Source organism: Hemiscyllium ocellatum, chromosome 38 (assembly GCF_020745735.1).
Source record: "Hemiscyllium ocellatum isolate sHemOce1 chromosome 38, sHemOce1.pat.X.cur, whole genome shotgun sequence".
In the NCBI taxonomy this organism is placed as follows: domain Eukaryota; kingdom Metazoa; phylum Chordata; class Chondrichthyes; order Orectolobiformes; family Hemiscylliidae; genus Hemiscyllium; species Hemiscyllium ocellatum.
This window is the reverse complement of record NC_083438.1, coordinates 23,408,032-23,427,290: the sequence shown is the minus strand read 5'-3', so window position 1 is coordinate 23,427,290 and position 19,259 is coordinate 23,408,032.

Below are 19,259 nucleotides of genomic sequence, written 5' to 3'. Positions count from 1 at the left end.
TTAAAAGTTACATTCTCAGGTAAACTGTAACAATTGGTGTCAGGCCAGATCAGATGTTGCAGGTGTTAGCCCCCTGTGTTCTGTTGTCTGTGCCAGAATATTTCGACTGATTCTAATCAAAAAAATGAGTTAACAGAGTCTTACATGGATTCATGCAGTTTTTGAGCAAAGTACAATGTAACTCTGCAAGTACAAATTCACCCCACAAACGTATATGTGTACATCTGCATGTGGGTTTGTGTGTGTGTGTGTGTGTGTGGTGTCTGGGGTGGGGTCTTTTGAGTGTCTATGAGAGATAGTGGATATATGTGTGTGAGTGTAAAGGGTCAAGGTCTATGAGAGAGTGCAGTGTGAGTTCGGGAATGTGTGTGCCTGCCGGAGTGTGTGTCAGTGTCAGTGTGCATGTCTGTGTGTAGGTGTGTCTGTATGTGCATAGGAGTGAGTGTGTGTGTGTGTGTGTGTCTGTGTGTGGTCTGTGTGTGTGTGTGTGTGTGTGTGTGCGTCTGTGCGTGTGTGTGTGTGTGTGTGTGTGTGTGTGTGTATATAGTGCAATGGTGGTCACCTGTAGTGTGACATGAACCCAAGGTCCCAGTTGAGGCCCTCCCTATGGGAACCGAACTTCACTATCAGCTCTACGTTGCCACTTTTCGCTGCTGCCTGTCCCGAAGTCCGCCTTGGAGGATGTTCACCTGAAGGTCCGAGGTCAAATGTCCTGGATCACTGAAGTTTTCTCCAACTGGGAGGGAACACTCCTGTCTGTTGATTGTTTTGCGGTGCCCATTCATCTATTGCCATAGCCTCTGCTCGGTCTCCCAATGTACCAGGCCTCGGGGCATCCCTGCCTGCAGTGTATAAGATAGACAACGTTGGCTGAGTCACATGAGTACCTGCCACGTACATAGTGGGAGGTGTCCCACGCGTAATGATGGTATCCATGTCCACACTCTGACACGTCTTGCAGCGCTGGCCGTGACAGGGTGGTATGGAGTTGCCCTGAAAGCTGGGCAGTTTGCTACAAACAATGATCTGTTTGAGGTTTGGCGGTTGTTTAAAGGTGAGAAGTGGAGGTGTGGGGAAGGTCTTGGTGAAGTGCCCATCTTCATTGATAATGTGTTGCAGGTCGCGAAGCACATGGTGTAGTTTTTCGGTTACTAGGAAGTACTGGACAACGAAGGGTACCCTGTCGGTTGCAGCACGTGTCTATCACCTGAGGAGATCATTACGGTACACATGTGACTCAGCCAACGTTGTCTATCTTACACGCTGCAGGCAGGGATGTCCTGAGGCATGGTACACTGGGGAAACCGAGCAGAGGCTACGGCAATGGATGAATGGGCACCGCACAACAATCAACAGACAGGAGTGTTCCCTCCCAGTTGAGGAACACTTCAGTGTCCAGGACATTCGACCTTGGACCTTCGGGTGACCATCCTTGAAGTTGGACTTTGGGACAGGCAGCAGCGCAAAGTGGTCGATAGGTAAGTTCTGTTCCAATGGGGTGGGCCTCAACCGGGACCTTGGGTTCATGTCACACTCCGGGTGACCACCATGGTACAGTATACACACACACACACACACAACACACACACACCACCACACACACACACAGGCACACCTATACACACAGACAGTTGTGTACACACACACACGCACACACACCTATACACAGTGGCTTTCCTGTATACCTTTGTGGTGAATTCTCCATTCGGTGTTCTCTGTACCATCACGTCTAGGAACGGGAGTTGGTTGTCCTTTTCTTCCTCTCCAGTGAATCGGATTCCGGTGTGTGTTCTCTATATCTGTGTTTTTAATGATTACAAAGGTGTCATCCACATATCTGACCCAGAGTTTGGGTTGAATTTGCGGTAAGACTGTTTGTTCTAATCTTTGCATTACAGCTTCTGCTATGAGTCCAGAGACGGGTGAGCCCATGGGTGTGCCGTAGATTTGTTCATACATTTGGTTGTTGAATGTGAAGTGTGTTGTGAGGCACAGGTCCAGTAGTTTGAGTATGCTGCCTTTGTTGATAGGTTCAATGTCCTGTTGTCTGTTCTGTATGTCCAGCAGGTTGGCTATTGTTTCTCTGGCTAGGGTTTTGTCGATAGAGGTGAACAGTGCCGTTACATCGAATGAGACCATAGTTTCTTCCTTGTCTATGTGTATATTTCTGATGATGTCCAAGAATTCCTGTGTTGACTGAAAAGAGGGTCTGGATCCGTTGATCAGGTGTTTCAGTTTCTGCTGTAGTTCTTTAGCCAGTTTGTGTGATGGTGTCCCTGGTGGTGATACTATGGGTCTGAGTGGGATGTCTGGTTTGTGCACTTTAGGTCGTCCATAGAATCTGGGGGTGTTGTTGCTTTCAGGTTTCATTCTCTGTAGGTCATACCTGGTTTTCTGTCTGTTTTTTTTGTAGGTTCCTCAGTGTGTTGTTTATCCTATTGGTGAGCTGTGGGGTGGGGTCAAACTCCCTCTTTTGGTAGGTGTTGGTATCTGCAAGTAGTTGTTGTGCTTTTTGGATGTACTCTGCTTTGTCCAGGATGACCGTCATTCTGCCTTTGTCTGCTGTACTAAACTACGAAAGCAACCACCCCAACACACTGGAACTGACAACCAGAAGGGGCAGATACAAATCACTATACAAATCACCCGGAGGAAACCCACGCAGACACGTTGAAAGCTAGCGCTTCCAAATAAACCTGTTGAACTATAACCTGGTGTTGTGTGAGTTTTAACTTTGTCCCACCCCAGTCCAACACTGGCACCTCCAAACCATTCTCACTGAGGGGTTTGTGGACTCCACCCCTGCAATCTCTGTCAAATTGCAACGTCTGTCAGTCTGCTCCCTGGGGAGGGCTCTGTGTGATTGGGATGTTAGTTTGAATAAAAAGTGAGGTCTGCAGATGCTGGAGATCAGAGCTGAAAATGTGTTGCTGGTTAAAGCACAGCAGGTCAGGCAGCATCCAAGGAACAGGAAATTCGACGTTTCGGGCACAAACCCTTCAGTGTGTCCAGCAGGCTAAGGTAAAAGGTAGGGAGGAGGGACTTGGGGGAGGGGCGATGGAGATGTGACAGTTGGAAGGAGGTCAAGGTGAGGGTGATAGGCCGGAGTGGGGTGGGGGCGGAGAGGTCAGGAAGAAGATTGCAGGTTAGGAGGGCGGTGCTGAGCTCGAGGGAATCGACTGAGACAAGATGGGGGGAGGGGAAATGATGAAACTGGAGAAATCTGAGTTCATCCCTTGTGGTTGGAGGGTTCCCAGGTGAAGATGAGGCGCTCTTCCTCCAACCGTCATGTTGTTATGTTCTGGCGATGGAGGAGTCCAAGGACCTGCATGTCCTCGGTGGATTGGGAGGGGGAGTTAAAGTGTTGAGCCACGGGGTGATTGGGTTGGTTGGTCCGGGCGTCCCAGAGGTGTTCCCTGAAGTGTTCCGCAAGTAGGCGGCCCGTCTCCCCAATATAGAGGAGGCCACATCGGGTGCAGCGGATGCAATAGATGATGTGTGTGGAGGTGCAGGTGAATTTGTGGCAGATATGGAAGGATCCCTTGGGGCCTTGGAGAGAAGTGAGGGAGAAGGTGTGGACGCAAGTTTTACATTTCCTGCGGTTGCAGGGGAAGGTGCCGGGAGTGGAGGTTGGGTTGGTGGGGGGTGTGGACCTGATGAGGGAGTCACGAAGGGAGTGGTCTTTGCACTTTCCCCCAAACATTTTGTCCCCCCCTCGAACCTTTGTCCGGTCTAATTGCCCCTCCCTCAAACTGCCCCCGTAACAACACTCCCCTTCCACCTCTACTGTCTATAAAAGCCCCCTCTGGGTCTCCATCATCTACAATTCCCCTCCCCCTCTCCCCACCTCACCGAGTCCTAGCCCCTGGGCTGAAGGGAGTGGGGTGAGAGGGAGGATGTGCACTGACTGACTGGCCTTTTGACTGTGTGTCTCTTCATGCACAGCAAGATCCCAGGCTTCCCCCAGCCACCCTGCGCAGTGAGAAAGGGGCTTTATCTCTCCCACCCCCACCCACCGTTTGGACAACAATGGGAGACACAGAGAACAGCAAGATCCCACGGTGTTAACAGCATGTACCGCACCAAGTGGTACTGAGGCCAAATCTAACCCAAGGGGCAGGAACAGCAAGACGGGGGAGGGACGGAGGGACGGACAGATAGGGAGGTGGAGGGAGAGAAAGCAAGCAAGGTGAGGGACAGAGACAGAGGGAGGGACACAGACAGAGAGAGCGAGCCAAGGACAGAGAAAGATCCCGAGAGAGAGACAGAGACAGACAGACAGACAGACAGAGCTGCTGGGAGAGAGAGAGAGAGAGAGACGCGAGAGGGAGAGACACAGTGTGAAACCAGGGAAAGAGAGAGAGAGAAACACTGAGGCAGAGCCAGCAAAGGACAGAGAAAGATCCCACGGAATGAACTTCCCGGGAGAGAAACAGAGGGCAGACCAGAGAGAGTGTAAAACCCAGGGAGAGAACAGGACAGAGAGAGAGAACAAAACACCCAGGGGAAAGACATAAGGACAGAGGGTGAGAGAGAGAAAAGGGCAGACACAGGGAGGGAGGGAGAGAAAGTAAAAGTCAGGGAGAGAAAGAGGGAGAGAAATCCCAAGGAGAGACAGACAGCCAGAGAGAGAGACAGAGAGAGAAAAATCCAGGGAGAGAGAGAAATCGAGGGAGAGAATGAGGAAAGCACAGCCACAGAGAGAGAGAGAGAGAGATACAACAGGCAGCTAATGAGAGACGGGGAGGGGGTGATGGTATTAAACAGATAGAATGATCCTCAGGCAGGAACAGCAAGATCCCACAGGGCTGACAGGGAGAGGTGGGGGTGGGGAGGGAAAGGTGCAGATTGAACATTTCAACAGTTCCTGGGAACAAGGGAGGGCCCAGAGATCTGTAGGAGGGGAATGTTCAGGGGAATGTGAACAGGGTGGAGTTGGGAAGGATGGGGATTAAAGGAATGTTGTGGGATAGACAGAGAGAGAGTTGGGAACACAGAGGTAGAGATGGGAGCTGGAGTGAGAGAGGGAGGCAGTGACATCTGTGGGATCAGACTGTGCAGCAGCTCCCTCTCCATCTTTTTGCCCCTTTGCCCAGCCCAGAACTCGGCCCAGAGACGGCCTGAACTCCGCGTGTGTGTGATGTCTGTGTGTGTGTCTGTGTGTGTGTGTCTGTGTATGTATCTAAGGTGTGCGTGTGATTGTCTCTGTGTGTGAGTGACAGTGTGTGTGGTGGTGTGTGTGTGTGAGTGACAGTGTGTGTGTGTCTGTGAGATGTCTGTGTGTGTGTGTGTCTGTGAGTGACAGTGTGTGTGTGTCTGTGAGTGTCTGCGTGTGTGTGTGTCAGTGACAGTGTGTGTGTTGTCTGTGAGTGTCTGTGTGTGGTGTGTGTCTGTGAGTGACTGTGTGTGTGTGTGTGTTTGTGGTGACAGTGTGTGTGTGGTCTGTGAGTGTCTGTGTGTGTGTGTGTGGTGGTGTTTGAGTGACAGTGTGTGTGTGTGTCTGTGATGTGTGTGTGTGTCTGTGAGTGACTGGTGTGTGTGTGTTTGTGAGTGACAGTGTGTGTGTGTCTGTGAGTGTCTGTGTGTGTGTGTGTGTGAGTACAGTGTGTGGTGTGTCTGCGTGTGTGGTGTGTGTGTATGTGTGTGTTGTGTGTGTAAATGAACGACAAGAACGGGACAGTTTCTGATTATTCTCTCTCTCTCCCTCTCTCTCTCTGCTGTCTCACTCTCTCTCTCACTCTCTCTCATCTCTCTGGTTCTGGCTCTGGTCTGATGATTCCTCGGTGCAGAAATGAATTGATTCCCTCTGTTCTGCACTGTCCCGAGTTTCAGCTCCTGGATCTAATCCCCTCCTACGGAGCGAAGGGACAGACTGAGAAAGGAACTAAAAATCGATTTGAAATAAAATAGATCAGTGACACCAAAGCACAGCAAGATCCCACTGCTCTCTGCTTCCCAACTCCCACTTTACCCTGATTTGGAGATGCCGGTGTTGGACTGGGGCTACAAGGTTAAAAATCACACAACACCAGGTATAGTCCAACAGTTTAATTTGGAAGCACTAGCTTTCGGAGCGCTTGAGCTCCTTCATCAGTGGTTGTTGAGTACACAGTTGTAAAACACAGAATTTATAGCAAAACTTACATGTGATGTGACTGAAATTACTCATTGAAAAATACCTCGATTGTTTAAGTCCCATCTGTGAGAATGACCGTGATCGTTTCACATTGTTTCACATGTAAATCACAAAAATTGTTTAAAGTTACATTCTCAGGTTAACTGGAACAATTTGCTATCAGCCCAGATAAGATTTAAGATGTTGAAGGTGTTCGCCCTCTGTGTTCCCTGTCTGTGCCACAAAATGTTTAGACTAATTCTAATCTAAAAAGTGAGTGGACCAGTTTCCCTAACCGAGTCAGAAGGGACTGAAGGGTATTTGGATTTCCAAATGGCACCAGATCAGGACAGGCTTAGATTGTGAAACAGATTTGACACAGATTGAATTGGAAAGTAAATTGTGAAGAGGAGGTACGGGGTTTTTTCAACTTCAGAGACAAAGCCCAGCAATGAAGCTGAAGTACAAAGGATCTGGGAGTGCTCGCCCAGGATTCTCTAACGGTCAACTGGAAGGTGGAGCCCGTGATTAAGGAAGTGAATGTAATGTGTCTATATCTCAGGAGGGTTGGAATGTAAAAGCAGCTTCTGAGACTTCATAAAGTTCTAGTTAGGTCCCATTTAGAATACTGTGTCCAATTTTGGGCCCCACCCCACAAAAGGACACACTGGCACTGGAACGTGTCCGGTGGGGATTCACACGGATGATCCCAGGAATGGTAGGCCAAACACACGATAACGGCTGAGGTCATGGGATTGTATCATTAGAGTTTCGAATGTTGAGGGAGATCGAAGAGAAACTGACAAGATAATGCATGGCTTAGAACGGGTGGACACTGGGAAGCTGTTTCCGTTCGGAGGGGAGACTAGGACCCATGGGCACAGCCTTTAGAATTACAGGGGTCAAATTTAGAAAGGAAATGAGGAGACTTTTCTTCAGCCAGAGAGTGGTGGATCTGTGGAATTCATTGCCATGGAGTGCAGTGGAGGCTGGGACATCTCTCCAAGGCAGAGATTGATAAATTCTTGATCTCTCAAGGAATGAAGGGCTATGGGGAGAGTGCGGGTCAGTGGAGTTGAAATGCCCATCAGCCATGAATTAAATGGTGGAGTGCCCTCGCTGGGCCGAATGGCCTTACTTCCACCCCTATGTCTTCTGGTCTTAATTGAACAGGCTGGTGCAGTTAGGAGGACAAATAATGCAGGAGCAGATCTTACCAGGGATTGGAGGAAGAGAGTGAGGAAAAGGCATCAGGTTATTACAGCCTGCAGTGAAACTTGACCAGGGACCAATCTGTTTTGCTGCAAACAGTTCCAAACGTGTCTGAGCCTGGAGCTCCCTCCAATCTGAAAGCCGCATTAACCTCTGCCCTGTATTCTGTCCTGAGCCGATGGTGTATCCGTTCTGTCACTGACCCTTTAGTCCCACAGGCATCAATGTTTCTCTCGGTCCCAATTGGAGACCTTCTCTCATCCAGGTGAAGGAATTAGACCCTGAGCATTCCACTGACACTGTCTCCCATCAATCTTCATGGGATCCCCATGGCAGAGGGTAAAGAGCAAGGAAGGCCTTGCTGTGAGGGTTTACTGAGACACCATCAGGAATCCTGGGGACCATGTCCCTCCCAGACCGAGTGTAAACAGCCTCTGCAAACACACATCCATTCTCAAGATGGAGCAATGTCTGACTGAAAACAGAGACTGTGGTGCTTCCCTGATACAGTCCCAGAGAGCTCTCAGGGAGTGATGTTCTGGAGGACATTGAACTGAAACAGAGAAACCAGGAGCAGGAGGAGGCCATTCAGCCCTCTGACCCTGCTCTCCCATTCAGTACGATGACGGCTGATCCTCTATCTCGACGCCACTTTCTCTCCATACTCCGTGATGTCTTTAATCTGGCAAAGGATCATCAGGCTCTTTCCTGAATATATCCAGGGAGTATCCTCCACACTTTCACACATTCAGACCCAGGGAGGTTTTGTCCCTGAGGGAGGGCAGGTTCAGATCTGCAGGAAGAATAGAAAAAGCAGAACGCTTCTGTTTAAAGTGGTGAGAAAACCTGAATTAATATCTAGGGGGTTTCAGCTGATCTTGTACACATATGTCAGAGAGTTAACCCAATGATAGTGTCAGGAAATAGGAGGACAACATTATTTCAATGTAAGGGGACTAACAGGGAAGGTGGATGGACTCAGGGCATGGTTAGGAACATGGGGCTGGGATATCACAGCGATAACAGAGACGTCGTTCAGGGATGGACAGGACTGGCAGCTTAATGTTCCCTGATACCAATCCAATAGGGCAGGACAGGAAGGTGGGGCAAGACAGGGGAGGGAATGGCATTGTTGATCAGGGATAATATCACGGCTGTACTTGGGGAGGATATTCCTGAGAATACATGGAATGAAGTTATTTGGGTGGAACTGAGAAATGAGAAAGGGATGATCACCTTATTGGGATTGTATTATAGACTGCAGGAGAAAGTGAGGACTGAAGATGCTGGAGGTCAGAGTCGAGAGTGTGGTGCTGGAAAAGCACAGCAGGTCAGGCAGCATCCAAGGAGCAGGAGAATCGACGTTTCGGGACAATTCACTTTCCTGATGAATGGATTACGCCTGAAAAGGCAATTCTCCTGCCCTTCGGATGCTGACTGACCTGCTGAGCTTTTCACCACAGTACTATACCCTTATTCAGCAGGAAATCGAAGTGTCATGAGGAGCACTTTGGGGCCAGCGAACATAATTCTATAATTGTATTAGTTTAAAACAACGATGGAAAAGGATAGACTGATCTAAAAGTCAAAGTTCTAAATGGGAGGAAGGCCAATTTTGACGGTATTAGCAAGAACATTGAAAGGTTCAGTGTGGAGATGGGGGAGGGATGATATTGCAGATAAAGGGATGGCTGGAAAATGGAAGCTTCAAAAATGAGGCGACAAGAGTCCCAGGAGAATATGTTGCTGTTTGGGAGAATGGTGAGGAAAGGTAAGGTATAGGGAAAGCTGGATGATGGAGAAATTGAGGTTTTGGTTTAGAAAAGAAACACGTGTCAGGGATAGATAGCAGAAATCGAGTTAATTCTTGGAAGAGTATAATGGCAGCAGGAGTATCCTTAAGAGGGAAATCAGGAGGCAAAAAGGGGACATGAGATAGATTTGGCAAATAGGGTTAAGGAGAATTCCCAAGGGATTGTATCAATACATTAATGACAAAAGGGTAACTAGGGAGACAATAGGGCTCCTCAAAGATCAGCAGGGCAGCTATGAGTGGGACTGCAGGAGATGGGGGTAGATATTAAATGAGTATTTTGCATCAGTGTTTACTGTGTTTTCAGAGTGGAGGCCTGTGACCAGTGGTGTGCCACAAGGATCAGTGCTGGGTCCACTGCTTTTTATCACTTATATAAATGGTTTGGGTGTGAATGCAGGAGGTATAGTTAGTAAGTTTGCAGATGACACCAGAATTGGAGGTGTAGTAGACAGTGAAGAAGGTTAGCCCAGAGTACAGCAGGATCTTGATCAGAGGGGCCGATGGGTCAAGGAGTGGCAGGTGGAGTTTAATTTAGATCAATGTGAGGTGCTGCTTTTGGAAAGGCAAATCAAGGTGTTATACACTTAATGGTCAGGTCGAGGGGAGTGTGCTGAAACCCAGAGACCTTGGCATGCAGCTTTATAGCTCCTGGAAAGTGGAGTCACAAACAGATAGGATAGTGAAGAAGGTATTTGGTATGCTGTCCACTATTGATCAGAGTATTGAGTATTGGGTTGGGAGGTCACGTTGCGGCTGTACAGGACAGGGGTTCGGGCACTTTTGGAATATTGTGTGCAATTCTGATGATGTTCACAGTCAGAAATGTGAAGGACAGCATTTCCCCAGCAGAGACACAGAGTTCAACTCAGTTTAAACTGTCTCCATCAAACGTATCCACACAGCAGAAACAGACTCTCGACTGTGCTACAACGGGTCGGTATATCACTGGCTCTGTATTCTCAACTTGAACCGTACTCTTCCACAAATTCAGCACCGAGTTCTTTGTTTGATTCTCTCTGTTCTGTTGTCATTCTCGATGGATTCCTGGATCTGAATGTCCTCATGAACAGACGTTCTAATTCCACGGGCATGTCCTGCTCCTGAACACAGCGTCTGATTTCATTGCGGTGTGTGATAGAGGAGCCCCTTGGTGTCAGGGGGAGGTCAGTCTCTCTCGGGTACAATCTCACTATCGCTCTCTTGCACACAATCTCTCTTTCTCTATCTCTCTCTCTCTCTCTTTCCCCCTCTCCATAAATGATCTTGCTTTCATTCTTGTGTCTAAACGAACCAAGGGACATGAGGGGGAGGATGGGATTAGAGAATAGCGCTCGATGATCACACTCACTCTCTCACACTCTCTCACAGTTCTCCTGCACCTACCACTCACACATGCAGGTGACTCTGTGTGTTGTGCGCGAGTGTCAGTGGTCACTCGGGTCTTGTATTATTGGGTAACTAAAACTTTTTCATCTGGTAATTTATTATGACATGAAACATGACTTTCTGGATCCGTGTATATAGATCACAGAAAGCTAATGCGATGATGTCACCAAATATTTGGAGAACACCTTGTGATTTGCCAGTTAATCCCAAGGCTGGGAGATGGGAAATGAGGAAGCCTTCCTGATTGGACAGGGATCATGGTCACCATGAACCAACTCAAAAAGCTAACAGATGGATGTGGCAGTTTGCAGATCCTCTGGGGATGGAGAGAGTAACAGACAAGACACACACACTGACCAAAGGATAGGGTTTTGTGAGAAGGATATTTCGATGCAGAGATGGTAAGTGAGTCCGTAAAACATTGTCCGATCTGAAATATCTCATCGTGACGTTTGAGGTGGTTTATATAAGAATAACAGGTATTGGGAGTGAGTTACAGACTGGAATCTGTTGAAGGGGTTCGAGGTGGTTTATATCTGGTAGAACAGCTACCTGGGATGAGCTACAGACTGGAATATACATGGCCAATCCACCCGACGTGCACATCTTTGTGATTGTGGGAGGAAAGTGGGAGCCTTTTCTGCAAACACACCTGCAGTTTGTCTCTATTTGATGTTTAAAACTTCCACACAATTCCCATGTGTCAGGAGGTCTCTGCAGGTGAATGCACAGTTACAGACTGGAATCTAATCGAGGAGCTGGGATAGTTTATATAATTGTATAACAGGTACCTGGGAGTGAGTTACAGATGTAATCTAATCAAGGGTTTGAGGTGGTTCCACATGAATAACAGTACCTGGGAGTGAGTTATCCGACTGGAATCTAATCAAGGGGTTTGAGGTGGTTTCCACAAGGAAAAACAGGTACCTGGGAGTGAGTTAGCGACTGGAATCTAATCGAGGAGTTTGGGGTGGGAGTTACATCTGGTATACAGGTACCAGGAGTGAGTTTACTGACTGAATCTATTCGGGGAGGTTTGGGTGGGTTATATCAGTATATCATGTACCCAGGAGTGAGTTACAGGACTGGAATCAATTCGAGGATTTGGGGTGGGTTATATCTGGTATAACAGGTACCTTGGGAGTGAGTTACTGACTGGAATCATTCGATGATTTTGGGGTGGGTTATATCTGGTATAACAGGTACCTGGGAGTGAGTTACTGACTGGAATCTAATCAATGGGATTGAAAGTGGTAGACAATCTGTGACTGTGGTGGAGTTTGCACATTCTCCCAGTGTCTGTGTGGGTTTTTCCAGGTGCTCTGGTCTCCTCCTCACAATCCAAAGATGTGCAAGTTAGGGTGGATTAGCCATGGTAAATTGCCCCATATTGTCCAGGATGGGCAGGTTAGGGTGGATATAGCCATGCAAAGATGCCCCATAAAACCCAGGGATGTGCCGATTCGGGTGGATTAGCCATGGCAGATGTTGGGGATAGGATGGGAGTGGTGTGCTCTTTGCAGGTCGGCCACAGAGCTGATGGGCCAAATGTCCTCGATCTGCATTGTAGGGGATTCAATGAATAAATCTGTCAGGGGTGGGCAGGAGGCTGATAGCTGAGTGAGGTTTGGTCCTGTGTGGGAGGCTGTTGGGGATTTGGGGGAAGGTCAAGGGCCAGTTGGGTGGCTGAGCTGAGAGGTAGGTTGAGGGGATGGGTGGATGGAGTGACAGGTAGGTGAGGTGCTCAGTGGACAGTCAGGCTGGGGAACTTAGTTCCGACTGGGCCTGGTCAGGTCCGTCTGGGGGAGTGAGTCAGTTAGGTTGTGGCTAGTCACCTCTCACAGGGAGGTGGTTGTGTCATACCATCATGGTTCGATTTGGAGGGGTGCAGTCTGGGCTCCTCCAGGTACCAGGGAGGTTGAGCTGCTGTGACAGGTGACTAGTGTGAGGGTGTTGGGTGGGGGCTGGAATTACTGGAGTGGTCAAGGAGAATGTTGGGGCTGGAAGTGTTCAGTGTGAGGATCAAGTGTCAGCCATGAAACAATAGTCAGACAAGCTTATTTTTATTCCCTAGTATAGCTATCCAGCTGAACCCTCTGTTACTTGTCAATGTTCTCTGACTATCCTTCAGAGCCCTTTCTGCAAACACCTGCAGTTTGTGTCTGTTTGATGTTTAAACTTCCTGCACAATTTCCCATGTGTCAGGAGGATCTGCGCTGGTGAATGCACCCTTCTTTGGCGATATCGCAACAACATCTCTTACCATGAGTCAGATGGCCTGACCATCCAGAGACCCAGAAATTCAGGCCAGTGCAATTCTGAGCGAATCCAGCTCCTCTTTTACTGAGAAAGCAGTGTGGTGGCTGGATTGCTGTGCAGACTGATGCCCCAACAACACCGTTTCAGATCCCTGTCCCAACTGTGCCAGTTTAGGCAGGTCTGACTCCCAGTCTTGACCCAGACACTGATGTGGGGGTGGTCTAATTATTTCTGATTGTTTTTTCTTCGCTCAGATAGAGAGACAGCTATGGTCCATTCAAGGGCAACACCTCCTTCCTTGTTAACCAACAACCCCCCAGTTCATTTGACAATACGAGAGCAAACAAAAACGAAAAAGAACAAATTAAGAAATTATTGTAAACCATTTGAGGTCAGGTCAAGACTTCATCAAAGTATGAACAACACGATGATATTCGTGTTCATTGATGCTTTATTAAGAGAATGGAAGAACAAGTTGAAGCAAGAAAAGCAACGTTCAGAATGACATTAACAGAACGACATTTGCTGTGGGATTTTGAATTAAACTCTTCAGATACAACAGGGACAGGTGGGACTTGAACTGAGCTGTTTTCCCTGAGTCTATCCATTTCAGTATCTGTGGACATTTCACCGCACAGCTGAGGCACTCGTGCCCCACTCCCCTGGTATATCAATGTGAACAGGGTTCACCTGCCCACTATCACAGTGATGTCACCCAGCCCCTGCAGGTCTGCCCATCTCATTATGGCTTTAAGTTTGCTACAAGCCGGGTTATAAGGCATAACAGTATTACTGAAGGTTCTGCCATCCAGATCAATACACAGTCGAAGCCAGAATACACCTCATCACCCTTATACATTGCATTAATACATGAAGAATATAATTGCTCGATTAAGACAGTTGCACAGCCAATTAAGAGTTAGAAACCAATACAGCTTGTATTGCTCCTTCCAAGAGTCGAGCTGTCCCAACCCAGCAATGGTTACTGCTGGAACAGACTTGACTCCAACCCTGTCACCTCTTCAATTTGACGCATCGTAGTCAGTAGAATCGGTGTCAGTAGAATCGGATTCAGTAGAATCGGTGTCAGTGAATCGGATTCAGTAGAACGGTGTCAGTAGAATCAGATTCAGTAGAATCAGATTCAGTAGAATCGTTTAAAGGATTCAGGACAGATTGCAGATTTGAAGGTGCCACATTGGATTCCATTGCCTTCATCACGCTGCGAGCATTTGCAGCTGGTGTGTTAGTTGACATCATTGTAGTTGAGACATCACATAAGCAAAGAAAAGGGGAGAAACAAAGAAAACACTTTGGTTAAAAAAAAACTTTGCAATGCCAGAGACAAGCTTCATTGACAGTAGAACTCCATTACAGTTGAGGCAGTGGATGTTTTAAGTGACATGTAATTAAATTCTTCGACACAATATACAGACTAGCTCAAAAGCCTGGACATGTTCTGCAGTGAAAGTCAAATGAGGATCTGGGACTGGTTTCAGTTCTCTCACATTGTTTCTCTGGTCTTTGTTCTCAAAACACTCCCCATTTCTCAGCGAGAGTTGACTTTGAGGTTGCACTGAATCATTCTACATTGCTGCTTGAGGAATGAATGATTAATGTGCTTTCTTGACCATGGTGTAGGATTAGACTCTGAGATTGTAATGGGGCAGGAGATGAAGACTATTTAGACTAAGCTTTGAGACATCTGACCCCAGGTCCTCTTGAGAACTCGGGAGTTACCCTTTTCTTTTCATTCTCCTTCTGTGGAGTTCCTTGGGAACTTTGATTTGAAGGAAAGAGACATTTGGGGTGGCACAGTGACTGCAGTGATTGTCTGTGTGGAGTTTGCATGTTCTCTCCATGTCTGCGTTAACACCTCAGGTGCTCCGGTTTCCTCCTACATACCAAAGATATGAAGACTGGGTGGATTGACCATGCTAAATGGCCACAGTGTCTAGGGAGGTGCACACTAGTGGATTAGCCATTGGAAATGATGGGTTACAGGGATACTGGAGCAGGGCTGGGTCTAGTGGGATGCTCTTCGGAGAGTCAGTGTGGGACTCGATGGACCGAATGTCGTCTTTCTGCACTGTAAGGGTTCAATGATATATCAGTGTGTAACCATTGATTGGTTAGCAAACTGATTCCAGGACGGGAATGGGTATTGGTGTCCCCATCTGAGCGTAAATAACTACTTGTTGAACACGTCAGTGTCTTGGGGTAATTGAGGATGGAGTGCAACATCAGAGAAATCCCAATAATAAATGAAAACAGAACAGACTTAACCGTGAGCAATGCACAAGCAGATAATGGCAAAAGCAAGAACCAACTTCATTGTCAAGCTTCGATGGGGTCTGTCAGAGACACAGGTCAGTCACTTCTGTCTGTTATTGAGCTGCTGCTGTCTTCCTGATCACAGCTGTCCACTCCTCACTGCAGATACTCAGTTGGTGTCTGCTTTATATTGAACAGAACCATGACTCATGATGTTACACACATCTCAACTGACCTAATTATTATTCCTGTCAAATTACTTGTGAAGTAAATCACATGATTAGTCAATCTTCTGGAAACTTCCTCTGTGGTCACAGCCAAGGAATTTGGACAGGACAGGATGCCATTGTATTGGAGGCATTTTGGAGAACGTTCTCCAGATAATTCAGAGATGAAAGGTTTGTCCTCTGAGGCGATATTGAGCAGTTAAGGCCCAGGTTCACACGAGTTTGAAAGGACTTGAAGTAATTAAGATGCAAAAGGAGACCGATAAAGTCAACGTGGTGTAGATATTTTCCCTGGTGGCAATCTAGGTTTTAGTTTCAGGGTAAATGGCAGCAAATGTACAACAGAGAACAGGAGGATTTACTTCTGTCAAAAGGGTTATGATTCTGTGGCATTCAGTACCCCAGAGTGCAATGAAACTGGGACACTGAATAAATGAAACCGAGATGGGAAAACCATTTTTTTCTCTCAGAGAGTGACAGTCTTTGGAATTCCCGTTCCTCAACAGGCAGTGGATGCAGAATCTTCAAATATTTTTAAGGCAAAAGTAGACTGATTCTTAATGACCAAGAGTGGGTGGGATTATGGGGAAGGTGCAGGAATGTAGAGTTGATGTTAAAATCAGATCCCTGTGACTTCGTGAAGGCGGAACAAACTTGAAGGCCCATGTGGCCTACATTTGTTCCTTCTATGGATGTTCTTCCTGATGTGCGATTCTCTGTCAGGAATGTGTTGATCTGCAAATCAGCTCTTGAATATCTCAGAGCCTGAATGGTAAATTCTCTTTTAATTATCTGACACAAACATCCCACTTGGAATTTTCATTGGCAATACCAGTGTTTATCACCCATTCCTAAAATTGGATGCATGGCTGTTAAAAGTCAACTACATTGTTGTGGACTGTAAATGTGAGTGTTTTGCATTTTGGTCAGACCAATCGTGCAGGAGCTATGCACTTAATTGATATGGCCCTGCCAGTGTTGCTGAAAGAGAGACCTTGGGGTACAAGGTCATAGTTCATTGAAGGTGGAGTCAAGGGCGGTGAATAAGGTGTTTGAAAGGTCAGTGCATTGAGTATAGGAGTTGTGATGTCATACTCTGACAGTACAGGACATTGCTTTGGCCATTTTTATAATACTGCCATTATCAAGTGTCCCTGCTTTCCTAAAGATGTCATTCCACTTGAAAGGAAAGCAGACAATACTCACAAGGATGTTGCCAGGGTTGGAGGCTTTGAGCTACAGGGAGAGGCTGAACGGGCTGGGGCTGCTTTCTTTGGAGCATCGGAGGCTGAGGATGACATTAAAGTTTATAAAATCATGTGGGACATGAACAGGGTGAGGAGCCAAGATCTTTTCCCAGGTTAGGGAGTCCAAAACCAAATGGCAAAGCTTTAAGGTGAGAGGGGAAGATTTGAAAGGGGCTCAAGGGGCAGCTTTACCGGGTGTGTGTTTAGAATGAGCTTGCCAGAGGGGGACGGTTGGAGGCTGGTGCAATTGGAGCATTTAAAAGGGTGGGTCCATGAAGAGGAAGGGTTTAGAAATTTTTGGTTCAAATGCTGGGAAATGGGATTACATTAAATTAGGACATCTGGTCGGATGGAAGAGTCGCAGCAAAGGATCTGTTTCCGTGCTGTACAACTCCATGACGGTATGAATGGTGGTATGGTTCCAATCAGTGTGGTTGAGTGTCTTGGAGTTGAGCTGATAGCTAATGAATGCCAATTCTTTTGCTTCTCTGACTGTCTCGGTCATGGGTTGGGAAGGTTTTTTCCACAGGACTCTTGCTTTGTGTACTGCATTGCATCTTGTCCCAGTGCCGTTGCAGACATGTTAGATGAGTCCATGACCATTGTAACATCCTGTGCCTTCAGTCATTCCTTGATGTCACATGGACTGAATCAAATTGGCTAATGTCTGATGTTCATGATGCTGGGAATCTCATGGGGGAGACCGAGATGGATCACCCACTTGGCCTTCTGGCTGAAGATATTGCAGATGCTTCAGCCTCATCTTTTGGACCTGATGGGTTGGGATCCTCCAGTCAGTGAGGTTGGGAGGTTACTGACGTCCTCCAATCAATGATTTAATTGCCCACCACCAGTCACAATGGAATGTGAACGACTGTGTAAGGATTACTTATCCCTGCCTCTTGCGAGTTGATCTCCTACCGTTGAGCAACCCTGCTTTGTGACATTAGTAAATAAATCCTTGTTTGGAGAATGTTTGGTGTTGTTCCATGGTAGCCCTCCAACCCTGCTCATTTGAACCAGAATTGATAACGCCCAACAAGACAGTTCTTCTATCACGCGATGGTTCCATTAGGCATACTGCCAAGAAATGGTGGTTCGGAAATGATAAGAGTTTGATGCATCATCAATATACATATGTAATGTTTCGTATATTAATATCGAATTCGCTCCACAGTTTCAAGATCAGATCATCAAAACTTGACAAAAACACAGTAAGCATTGCAGGAACTCAGCAGGTCATGAAGCATCAGTTGAGAGAGAAACACCATTAACACTGAACCTAATCTGATTCATCTTCACGACATCAAAAACTGACAAATTTGACAAACCTTTGAAGTTTACAAGGGATTGGTGTTCCACAGTGTCACTACCGTCTGAAGGGAGCTGTGGCGTGGGAAGGGCTTCACCAAGAAACCCGTGCGATCTGTCTTGACAACATCTCCTACCTGAGGCATTGTGGGGGTTGTTTCTTCATGTGAATTTATCTGTTACTTGTGTTTGCCTTGGTGTCTTAAAATGCATAAAAGTGGGTAAACCCCCATGACCTGATCAGATGGGCTCAAGAACTCTGTGGGAAGGCAAGGAATTGAACCCAGGTCCTGGTGCTGGGAACCAGCAATGCCAACCGCTGAGCCACCGTGCCGCCATTTGGATGTAGTTTTGTGATGTACCAGATGGGGTACAGAGGAGATTGCCCAGGATGTTGGCTGGCATGGAACAGTTCAGCGATGGAGAGAGGCTGGCTAATTTGGGCTGTTTTCTTTGGAGCAGGGAGGATTGAGGGGGACCTGATAGAGGTGTAAAAGAGTATGAGGGGCACGGACAGCCTGGATACAAAGCAATAGTTCCCTTCATCACTGGGTCAATAACGGGAGTGGGGGGCTCATTTTAAGGTGAAATGCAGGAGAGTGCGAGGGGATTTGAGGGGCACTATCACCCAGAGGGCGTGGAATCTGGAATGTACTACCGGAGAGGTATTGATCTCATAATCTTTAAAAAGCACTTGGAGGAGCAGTTGTAATGTCAAGGCTATTGGTCTCATACAGGGAGAGGGGCTGGTGTACATCGTGGTGTTCTACTGGGAAGGCTGATGCCAAGTAAAGTCATAGAGTCAGAGAAATGTACAACTGCCAGCACCCGGCCCAATCCCTCCAAACCCTTGCCGTTTCATATACCATCCAGGTGCCTTTTCAATGTTGCAGTTGTACCAGCCTCCACCACTTCCTCTCGCAGCTCATTCTATACATGCACCACCCTCTGTGTGAAAACATTGCCCCCTAGGTCTCTTTTAAATCTTTCACCTCTCACCCTAAACCTATGCTTTTCTAGTTCTGGACTCCCCCACCCCAGGAAGAGACATTGTCTAATTTATCCTATCCATGCCCTCATGATTATGTAACTTCTTTGGATGCATTCCCAGGAATATCCTCCCTCAGTACAGCCACAATGCTAACCCTTATCAGAAACACTGCTCCCCCTCCTCTCCACCCCCTTTTGTATCCCTCCTACAGCATTTGTATCCTGAACATTAAGCTGCCAGTCCTGTCTGTCCTGAGCACGTCTCTGTAATTGCTATGTGCCCCAGTACCATATCCCTAACCATGCCTCAATTCATCTGCCTTCCAATTAGGCTTCTTGCATTGAAATAAATGCAGTTTAATTGATCAATCCTACCTTGCTCTCTGTTTTTTTCCTGCCTGCCCTGACTGTTTATCTCACTC